The sequence below is a fragment of the Miscanthus floridulus genome, chromosome 1, assembly GCF_019320115.1.
Source record: "Miscanthus floridulus cultivar M001 chromosome 1, ASM1932011v1, whole genome shotgun sequence".
NCBI lineage: Eukaryota > Viridiplantae > Streptophyta > Magnoliopsida > Poales > Poaceae > Miscanthus > Miscanthus floridulus.
In genome coordinates, this window is record NC_089580.1 from 170,804,839 (window position 1) to 170,814,438 (window position 9,600).

Below are 9,600 nucleotides of genomic sequence, written 5' to 3' on the forward strand. Positions count from 1 at the left end.
AGGATTCTGAATTGATACATGTCGACTGCAATAGCGAGGTCCTGCGTTATTTCTTCCTGATATACTGATAACGCCGGCCACCCAAACGGCCCATCCGTTCAGCCCTTCCTCTTACCTGTCTCAGTTTGTTATACCAAACCAGCCCTTTCTCTTACATTTACATGGCTCAGCTCATTATACCAATCCACAGGTGCCCAGATAGAGGAAGCATAATTGGGAAAGTTCGAATTCTTTTGCTCACGGTGAACTCACCAGTGCCACGCAAACAATTACACCATAGCTGGCTTATATATATAGAAATGAAAACGAGACATAACGATGGCAGTAAGTTGAAGTACTCCACAAAATATGAGACGAAAGAAGAAAAACATTAAAGAGAATCCCAAAATTGTTCTGCTCGAACAAAAATATGCAAGGGTCAGCAGGTTGTATTGGACTGGGGCAATAGAGTGTATGGAATTCACATTTACTCGTTCCCGTACACTTAAAACAACAGCTAACACATTAGGGTTATTAGCAGTGTTTTTAAGGCGTCGCCTAGGCGTCCAGGCGCACCCAGCTCGACTTGGAAACAGTGGCGCCTTGCCCCCTAGGCGCCGCCTAGGCATCCAGGCGTACCAAGCACTCGCCTGGACGCCTAACCGCCTTTTAAACTATGGTTATTAGTAACCGGGACACATTTAGAGAAACTCCGAACGAGGCACCTTAGTTTACAAGAGAGTGGGAGAGCTAACTAGACATCTTTGCACCTAGGAAATACACAGATTCATGCTTGAGCACTTGAGATCAAAGTTTGAATGATCAAGCATCAGTTTCCAGCTTCTTAGAATGTAAATTGAAGCACATGCACTTATCAATAAGGGCCTCGGACTCGTTGCCGTATTCTTTGAACCTGTACTCCTCCAACTTGAATGCTGACGGAACCTTCCCTTCACTGTAGCACCGGTTGCACAGGCTGAATGAGTGTTTTGTTTCCTTAAACCATGATCCAATGATAGGGTACCGGCAGATGGAGCATGTGTGGCGACCATGACGTATGTGATCACTCTCTTCAAGCTTCACCAGAGTGCTCAGGATCCCAAATCCCCAATCTGGGTCATTGAACATCTCCAAGAATTCCGTGTATGATACCATGGTAGGGTCAGACTCCCCATGCATTTCGAGCATGTCACTAGCCCCATGGGTGGGTATATAAACAGCCCGAAGAAGCTTAATGTAGGTTAACGCATCACTCCTCCTTATCTGACCATTGCTGCCTTCGCTAGCAGGACGCCAAAGAAGTGCATCAAAGACAATACGCTTGCGCCTATCCACAGGGCCAGAACAGATTGGAGCAATGATGGCGAAGAACATACCCAGATCAACACGACCAGAGCCAGGAGCATCAAGGACAGAGAGAATTCTTTCGTTGATTGCCTTGATAGCACCCTGAAAGGTATCTGGCTTGAGAAAAGAGAGGAGCCTGCGGAGAATAACCTCAAGAGCTGCTTTGCGTATTGACTTCTCAGGGATGCCGGTGCCTGAGTAAGATACAGGGACATCAGTCTCATTCATCTCTTTTCTAAGAAGCTCCACATCGCAGTGGCCTAGCTTCGTCATCCTCTCGAAGGCCCTTATATCTAGAGCATTGGCCAAATCCTGCCGCAAGGTAGTCTTCCTGCCAACCCTCTTGAACTTGGATGCCTCCACAACAACATAAGCCTGCTCCCCTTGACCATCATCTTTTCCTTTGGAAGGCTTTGGCTGCTTCTTTTGCAATGTCTTCAAATGTGAGATAGCATCGTACACTTCCACCCTCTGTGTCATCTTAAACGCCTCCTTGAGTGCCTTCTTGGCCTCCTCAGATTCACCCTGCCCAAGCAAAGCCACTGCCTTGTTTAGCTGTGCACGCCAATGGTTTGGTCGGATGCTCAGCACACGAGTATACATCTCTGCAGCCCGTACGAAGCGTCCTGCATCCATGTTCAATCCACCAAGATTGTATATTCCACCCTCTGTGTCATCTTAAACGCCTCCTTGAGTGCCTTCTTGGCCTCCTCAGATTCACCCTGCCCAAGCAAAGCCACTGCCTTGTTTAGCTGTGCACGCCAATGGTTTGGTCGGATGCTCAGCACACGAGTATACATCTCTGCAGCCCGTACGAAGCGTCCTGCATCCATGTTCAATCCACCAAGATTGTATAAGGCATCAACATGGCCAGGTTTGAGATCAATTGCTGTTTGAAACTCTTGGATCGCACGGTCATCCTCCCCTACTGCGTGCAGGGCCGACCCAAGGTCACAGTGCGCATCAGCATAGTCTTCCTTCAAGAAGATGGCCTCCTCCAGTGCCTTCTCAGCAGCTCGGTACTCCCCAACGCCAAAGACAGCGCTCCCCAGGAGCTTGAGTGCCCTGGCATGAGATGGACACAATATGGCGGCTTCTCGGTAATGCTCACAGGCACCAAGCACCATCCCCTCGGCCTCCATGGCAATACCAAGGTTGACATGGATCTGCGGGAGGATGTCCGCGGACTGTGAGCCGCCAGCCTCGGCGGCCTCAAGGGCAAGGAGGTACTCCTCCTTGGCCTCTGCATGGCGACCGAGGGCGTACAGGCAGTTCCCCGCGCGGAAGTGGGGACGGACGTCAGTGGGCTGCAGCTCACAGGCGCGGCGGAAGCTGGCTAGGGCGTCTCGGAAGAGGCGGTGCTCAGAAAGCGCCCGGCCGATGACCCTGTGGTTGTCGAAGGCCTCCTCGCGCGAGCGGGAGGCGTCGGCGCGCGTGCGGAGCGCGGCGAGTTCCTTGACGAAGGTGAGGTAGTCGCGGCTCGTCTCGTCCCACGGAGCGGCGGTGGATGCCGAATCCGCCGCGCCGGAGATCTCCCTGGACCACCCGGCCTCGGAGAAGGAGTCGAAGTTGCTGTTGCCAGCGCCGCCGCTTCCGTCGATGGAGCCCTTCCGCAGCTGCTTTGAGCGGAGGCGCTTGACGAGTATCTCCAGGTCGTCGAGGAGCCCCCAGGAGGAGTCGAAGGCGATGCCGTGGTTGGGCGAGGTCGCCCACGCCGGCGCGGCGGCCGCGGCGCGGGAGCTGACCGACGGCCGAGCGCCGCCGGCGCCGAGCGGCTTGGCGTGGGTCGTCGAGCAGCGACGCGGCGGCGGCGCCGGAGGGCGGGGAGGAGTGCGCAGCGGCGTCCCCCGCGGCGATCTCCGGGGAGGAGACGTCGGAGTCGACGGCGGGCAGGGACAGCGCGAGAAAGTCGCGGTCGACGTCCCCGGCGCCGTCGTCGTAGGTGCGGAGCAGCCCCGGCAGGGAGAGGCCCCTGCCGTCGGGGAGGATGAACTCGGCGTAGGTGCGGAACACCTCATCGAGGATGGCGGAGATCTGGTCCTCGCTGAACTTGACCCGCGGGTTGACGGCGACGACGAGGGCGGCCATCTCGTTGCGGTCCAGCCCGCCGTCCCCGTTGGTGTCGAAGCGCTCGAAGATCCTCCTCACCTTCTCCGCCCGCGACCCCCGGTCGGCCGACGCCGCCGACGCGGACAGCGCCATTACGGGTACGGCCCGCTGCTGCGCACGGGAAAAACCAGCCGGATTACGGCGAAATTCGGGCACGCGGGGCGGGCGCAGCGACGGCACGGGGATGGGGGGATTTTGATGCGGGAAGGGGGAATTCAGGAATGCCGGGTGGGCCCGGCCAGGATGGAGAGGAGGGGACGGCGGAGCGGAGGGGGCGGCGGAGCCGTGTGCTGGCTCGGCTGGCTACTTTGCTATTGCTAACGAGAGGAGACGATGGTAATGATGACGGTCGATGGGGCGGCACGAGGGGTGGAACTGCAGCGTTGGCAAGCCTGGCTCGCAACGTTCGTTAGCTCACATGGAGAATTTTTTTTTTAATTTTAACATTTTTTAAACTAATTTTAAATCTAATATTTTCTGTTTTTTATTTTCAAATCTAACACTTTTGCCCGTACCTATTGCCATGGCGTGGTGAAACGTCTGTGCCGCGCCATGCAGGGTGGCGCGGCGGGAGGCTGACGTGGCGAAGACCGGAGGCGCTGACTGATGACGTGGCCAGAGGTGCCGCGCCGCGGATCTGGGCGTGGCACTGCCTCGCCACGGCGCATGGCGCGGCAACCTTTGTCACGGAGAGACGAATGGCGCATGTTGCTTTTGCGCAGACAGGTATGAAAAGAAATTAAGAATGCTATTGCTAACCATATGTGCTTGTATATTGGCAGATTTGGACAGGCATGAATTCCACATGTATCCCAGATTTAGTCAGCAGGAGCAGGGCAGCAGCAGAGGACTCTCCAGGGCTACTAGGGGTGCTCCACAGTACAAAGAGGGAGATATCAGTTCTTCATCTGATACAGATACAGAAGAGTATAGAGTGGAGCCCAGTACCAGGAAGAGGAAAAGCACCGATAGAGATTCAGATGGTGGCAGCTCAGATGATGAGCAAGAGATTGAGGAGGAGCGGACAGTACCTCTAGCTCAGCACCAGCCAGGTCAGGGTATACACTATGATTTACTTGAGCCACATCCATCTAGTGTACCCTTTTATGTTGTCAGAGTTGACTATCGGGGGAAAGACATGACCAGAAGGGTTAGAGATGAAAGAAGAATTGATTCAAGGGGCTTGTCAAGGAATCAGTTTGATCATCGATTTCAGACAGCCTTTCATATGGACTTCTACACCAGTGTGATTCTCGCCAGGAACCCAGTGATTGCTAGGTCTCAGTGGATTGACTGGTAGTACGTTAGAGATTTGCAGAAGGCCTCTATTGATCACGCTATTGCCATTTGTGAGCATACAAGGATTTATGAGATTATGGAGTTTCAGCATGACTGGAACATAGAGGTGGTAGCTCAGTTCTACGCCACTCTGTATGTTGAGGAGGATGAGAGGCGTATGCATTGGATGCTTGAGGGCCAGTGGTACAGTGTTGATTATGATGCTTTTGCAGTACTACTTGGCTTCTCAGATGATGATCTTCAGAAAGATAGGATCCACATAGAGCAGGTGTTGCCTCCAGAGCAGCTTGCCTACATGTATCCACCAGGGGGTGAGAGAGGAGCAGTGGGGAAGGTTCTAGGTCTTCACCATACTTACAAATACCTGGACATGATGTTTAGGAAGACCATTGATTGCAAGGGTGGAGATAAGGGAAACATTGCAGATTACTCCAGAAACCTGCTCCACAGGATGACACCTGATGCACGACCCTTCAGTGTATTTGACTGCATTTGGTGCGAGATCAGGAGTGTCGGCGAGAGACCCCTCAAGGGCTGTGGTTTTGCTCCCTACATCATGCACATGATTGAGCAGGTCACAGGACATACCTTTGAGTATGACAAGATACATAAGGCCCTGAAGATTGTTGCAGACTTGCCTGAGGTTGGGGTACCTCCAGCAGGACCAGGAGGAGGAGGAGCAGCACTAGAGGCAGATGCACCTGTAGGTGGTGCAGCAGCAGGACGAGCTTCTCCTCTACCACATGCTCCTTCACGTTTTTCCCCACATCACCGCAGTCCTCCTTCTCCTATTCGCAAGATGTTCAGTGCTATCTTTGGGATGTGCAAGGACATACAGACCTGTTAGCAGAAGGAGAGGGAGGCTAGGAGGAAGGATACTCAGACTTTAAAGCAGATTGCTTCTAGACTTGAGCTTGATCCTCCTAGGTCTCTATTATCAGATGAGGCAACTAGTGAGCCTGAGACTGAGGAGCAGTAGTAGGGCAGGTATGACACAGAGTTTGCTGAGTTCCTTCAGCGACAGCAGCGGCAGCAGGCACCAGAGCACCCTGACACTTTACCACTATAGGCTCGGGTGCCTACTTACTCTCAGCCATGTCCTAGTGCTACAGACGAGTATGCTTCAAACTGGTGGAGTGACCTCACGGGCAGTTTCTATGACCCGTCTGGTGCGGGTGGTTCTCGTCCAACCGGTGCTACACACTCAGATGATGAGGATGCTGGTAGAGATGAAGATGATGATGAGTGATTATAGCTTACAGCCCCTTTGTCCTTAGTATGTCATTATTAGACCTTTGTGGTGATAGATGACAAAGTGGGAGAGAGACTGATTAAAGCTTCAGGATATTTATTTCATTTGCTTATCTTTGTACCTGAAGATATGTACTACATGCTGTAGTTTTTGTTTTTGAGACTCATTTATGGGTTGATGTATCTTGGATTTGAGATAGATTGTATCCTATGAGAAATGAGACTCATTTATGCTTTATCTATGTATCTCTTGAGACATGATCTTTATTTATATATTAGTGGCTTGTGGACTTAAAAAAATATGTAATGAGTGCTTTGTGTGATATACATGTGTTGTATTTATTTTCATAAGGACCATGCATGCTAGAATGAAAATATTTGATGTGATGCCTTTATATTTATTCTTGTGTGATATATCTTGACATATGCATCACGGTTTTACTTTGTCACACACACATGCACTCTACGGATGCAATGATTTAGGGGGAGTCTCCTATATGTTTTAGTATGTGCAATTAACATTTAAGGTTATTTAATGAATTCTAATCACAAGCACATATTAAGGGGGAGCCTCTCATAAATCATTGAACCCAAAAGTTTAAATGTTTATATTCTTTTGTAAACTTTAATCAAGTTGTCATTAATCACCAAAAAGAGGGAGATTGAAAGTACATCTAGCCCTTTAGTGGTTTTTGGATGGTTGAATGACAACGTGATTAAAGGTCTAACCCGTTTGCTAAGTGTGGACAGGTAATAGGTTATCTCACATGTACTTAATGAAAGCCAAAATGATGCGTTGTTGTATAAAACAATCTAGTTCAAGCACAAGACAACAATGGAAATGGAATTCATGCAAAGGCTTATTTATTGTGGGATTTTCATGTTCTATGTGAAAGCAAGCTCGTAAGAATTAATTAATGAGACATGAGGGATTGCATATGGAATGGTCTCATATTTGAAACTTGCTAAATTGAAATGAAAAAGATAACAATACAAATGAATGGTTGATTCAACACAAGATGTGACTTGATGGCTTGAGATGGTGAAGATAGCAAGGAAAGGCTTCAAGGTACTAAGCAAGGGTGAAGGGCAAGCGATGGCATGGCGGCCGAAGAACCTAGCTAGGGTGAAGAAGGAAGTACTTGCATTTAGTTGAGGTACCAATCAAGCTACGATGGTCATATTGATATGGAGGATCAAATCGACAAAGTGTTTGAAGTGACTTGATGCATTTGGAGTTATTCATATTTGATGAATGTAATCAAGTCACGTGCTCAAGATGGCTATGCTCAAGTGATAAGATCAATATCAACATGTTGGCACCCTTACTTGATGAAGATTGAAAGAGACGGCATTAATTCAAAAGAGGTCAACTCAAGCGGTATAAATTCATTTTTCTTTTAATCTTGAGTTTAATAAGTATGACGTACTATTAAGAGAGACGCATCATATTGATAGATAATGTTTCATAAGTGCTCAAGCCAACCTATGTGAGTTTTGAGTATTTGAGAGATAAAAGAGCTAACTGATTTCTTGCTGGTCTGGCAATACTGGACGTGTCCGGTATTTGCCCAACAATGATAAAATTGTTGTTCTCGGGTTGGTTCATCGGGAGTTCCGACCGTCAGGAGTTCTAGCAATGGTCGTGAGTTCCGACGTCTCGCGCTTTAACTAACTTGGAGAGTTCACTGTGGTGGTCATATGGACGACCAGAGGCCAACGGCTAGTTTTCAAATGTCTTGAGAGTCGGGAGTTCCGACGGTCGGAAGTTCCGGCATAAGTCAGGAGTTCTAACACCTCACATACTTTAACTCGGTTACATGGTTTTCAAATATGCTGAGGGTTGGGAGTTTCAACGGTCGAGAGTTTCGGCATTCATCGGGAGTTCCGACGCCTCACAACATCACTGTAACTTAGTTACCGTTGGCGCAGTGTAAGTGTCCGGTATGGCAACGGCTATAAAACAACTAGTTTTTTCAAGGGGGTTATAAATACCCCAAGCCTTCACCTTTGGAGGCTGCTAATTCTATTGATATGCACACACGTTTTTTAGCCTTGCCAACTCTCCCAACCCTCTCTTAGTGAGTGATTGATCAAATTTGCCAAATCAAACTGTGGGTTGAGTGAAATTCAAAAAGAGAGCAATCCAACCACTTGAGCACTTGTGCATATTATCAATCTCATGATTTGCATTTGTTACTCTTGGACTCTTCTGTCCTAGACGGTTAGGCGTCGCCGGAGAGCACCCAAGAGACTGTGGTATGCCACAGAAAGTTTGTAATGGTCGATTCCGCCGCCTCGGAATCAACTAGTGAAAGGAGAAAAAGAAGTTGGAAAAGACTCTGGCTAGAGTGACCTTCGTGGTATCCTTTAGGGCTGACCTTCGCTGGGTTGCCCACATGCCCCTCAACGGAGAGTAGGACTCGAACGAGTCCGAACTTCGGTAAAACAAATATCGTGTCTCAATTCACATTTCATTTGATATTTGTGTTGCTCCAAGTCTTGTGCAGGCTCTCTGTGTATATTGTCATCTCTAGTAGGTGCCTGCAGTTTGGTTTGACGATAGAAATCAAAAGGAGCAAGTTTGGGGCTGATCTGCAGAAATCGTGCATACCGGACATGTTCGGTAGTCATACCAGACATGTCTAGTATTAGAGCTTAGTACTAAAAATATTTATTCTATGTTCTATCTTTGTATTGCAGGGTTGTAACTTCTATATATATTCTTTATACCTTGTTTATTCTGTGGCAAACCTGTGAGGGGTGGTACTACATTTAATTTGGAGTTTCTATTTTGGAAACTCTATTTACTAATCGTTTTCGTATTTAAATATGTCAATTTTCAGAAACGCCTATTTACCCCCCCTCTAGGCGGCATCCTAGGTCCTTTCACTAACGTAGTTCTTGTCATCTGGTGTTGAGTAGTAGTAAACCAAATAGTAGAACATGTCACATCCCTAGTTTGCTTGAACGACTATCTCTCTGTATGCATGAACAGTTAGTGCGACATGAACAACTACCTATATGTGTATGAACAGCTACCTATATGTGCATGAACAACTAGTTGAGCCTAGAGTGACAGGCTAGTATGAGAGCTACAAGTACCAGTAGGTGGGACATTACCTGCTCCTATCAGTCGTCCAGCTTTCACTTCAGCTAGCTCCAAGAACGAGTACACTATTAGCCAGATTATTTTTATGAAAGCAAAATTAAAAAATTTCAAAGAAAAACCAAATAAAATATACAGAAAATAAAAAAGCAAAAAAAAACGGCCAGATAAATATTCAAGTAATTCTCATTATTTTTATTTAAGAATAATCAATTTACAACAGTTGAATATAGAACTTACACCTAAATTAAAGATGTAAAATATGATTCGATGATTAGGGGCTACGTGATTTGACACTACCTACTGTAATCTTCTTGAAACACTGTAAGCTGGGATCATAGGAGTGAGGAGTCCATCTACGCTATAAACAGCCAAAGGAGACTGAGGCCGTAGATGGTGCTGCTGCTGTGCGGCAGCTGCGCATGGCACGACGCAGAGGAGGAGCAGAGTTATTGACCTGGCCCTCTTAGAACACTGTACGTTGGGACCCACCAGACCATGAATTC

General features: G+C 48.2%; 1 pseudogene; it reads right to left on the reverse strand.

The window, feature by feature from the left end:
* Positions 1–408: 408 nt before the first annotated feature.
* Positions 409–3,797, reverse strand: LOC136548115 (uncharacterized TPR repeat-containing protein At1g05150-like; annotated as a pseudogene).
* Positions 3,798–9,600: the final 5,803 nt, after the last annotated feature.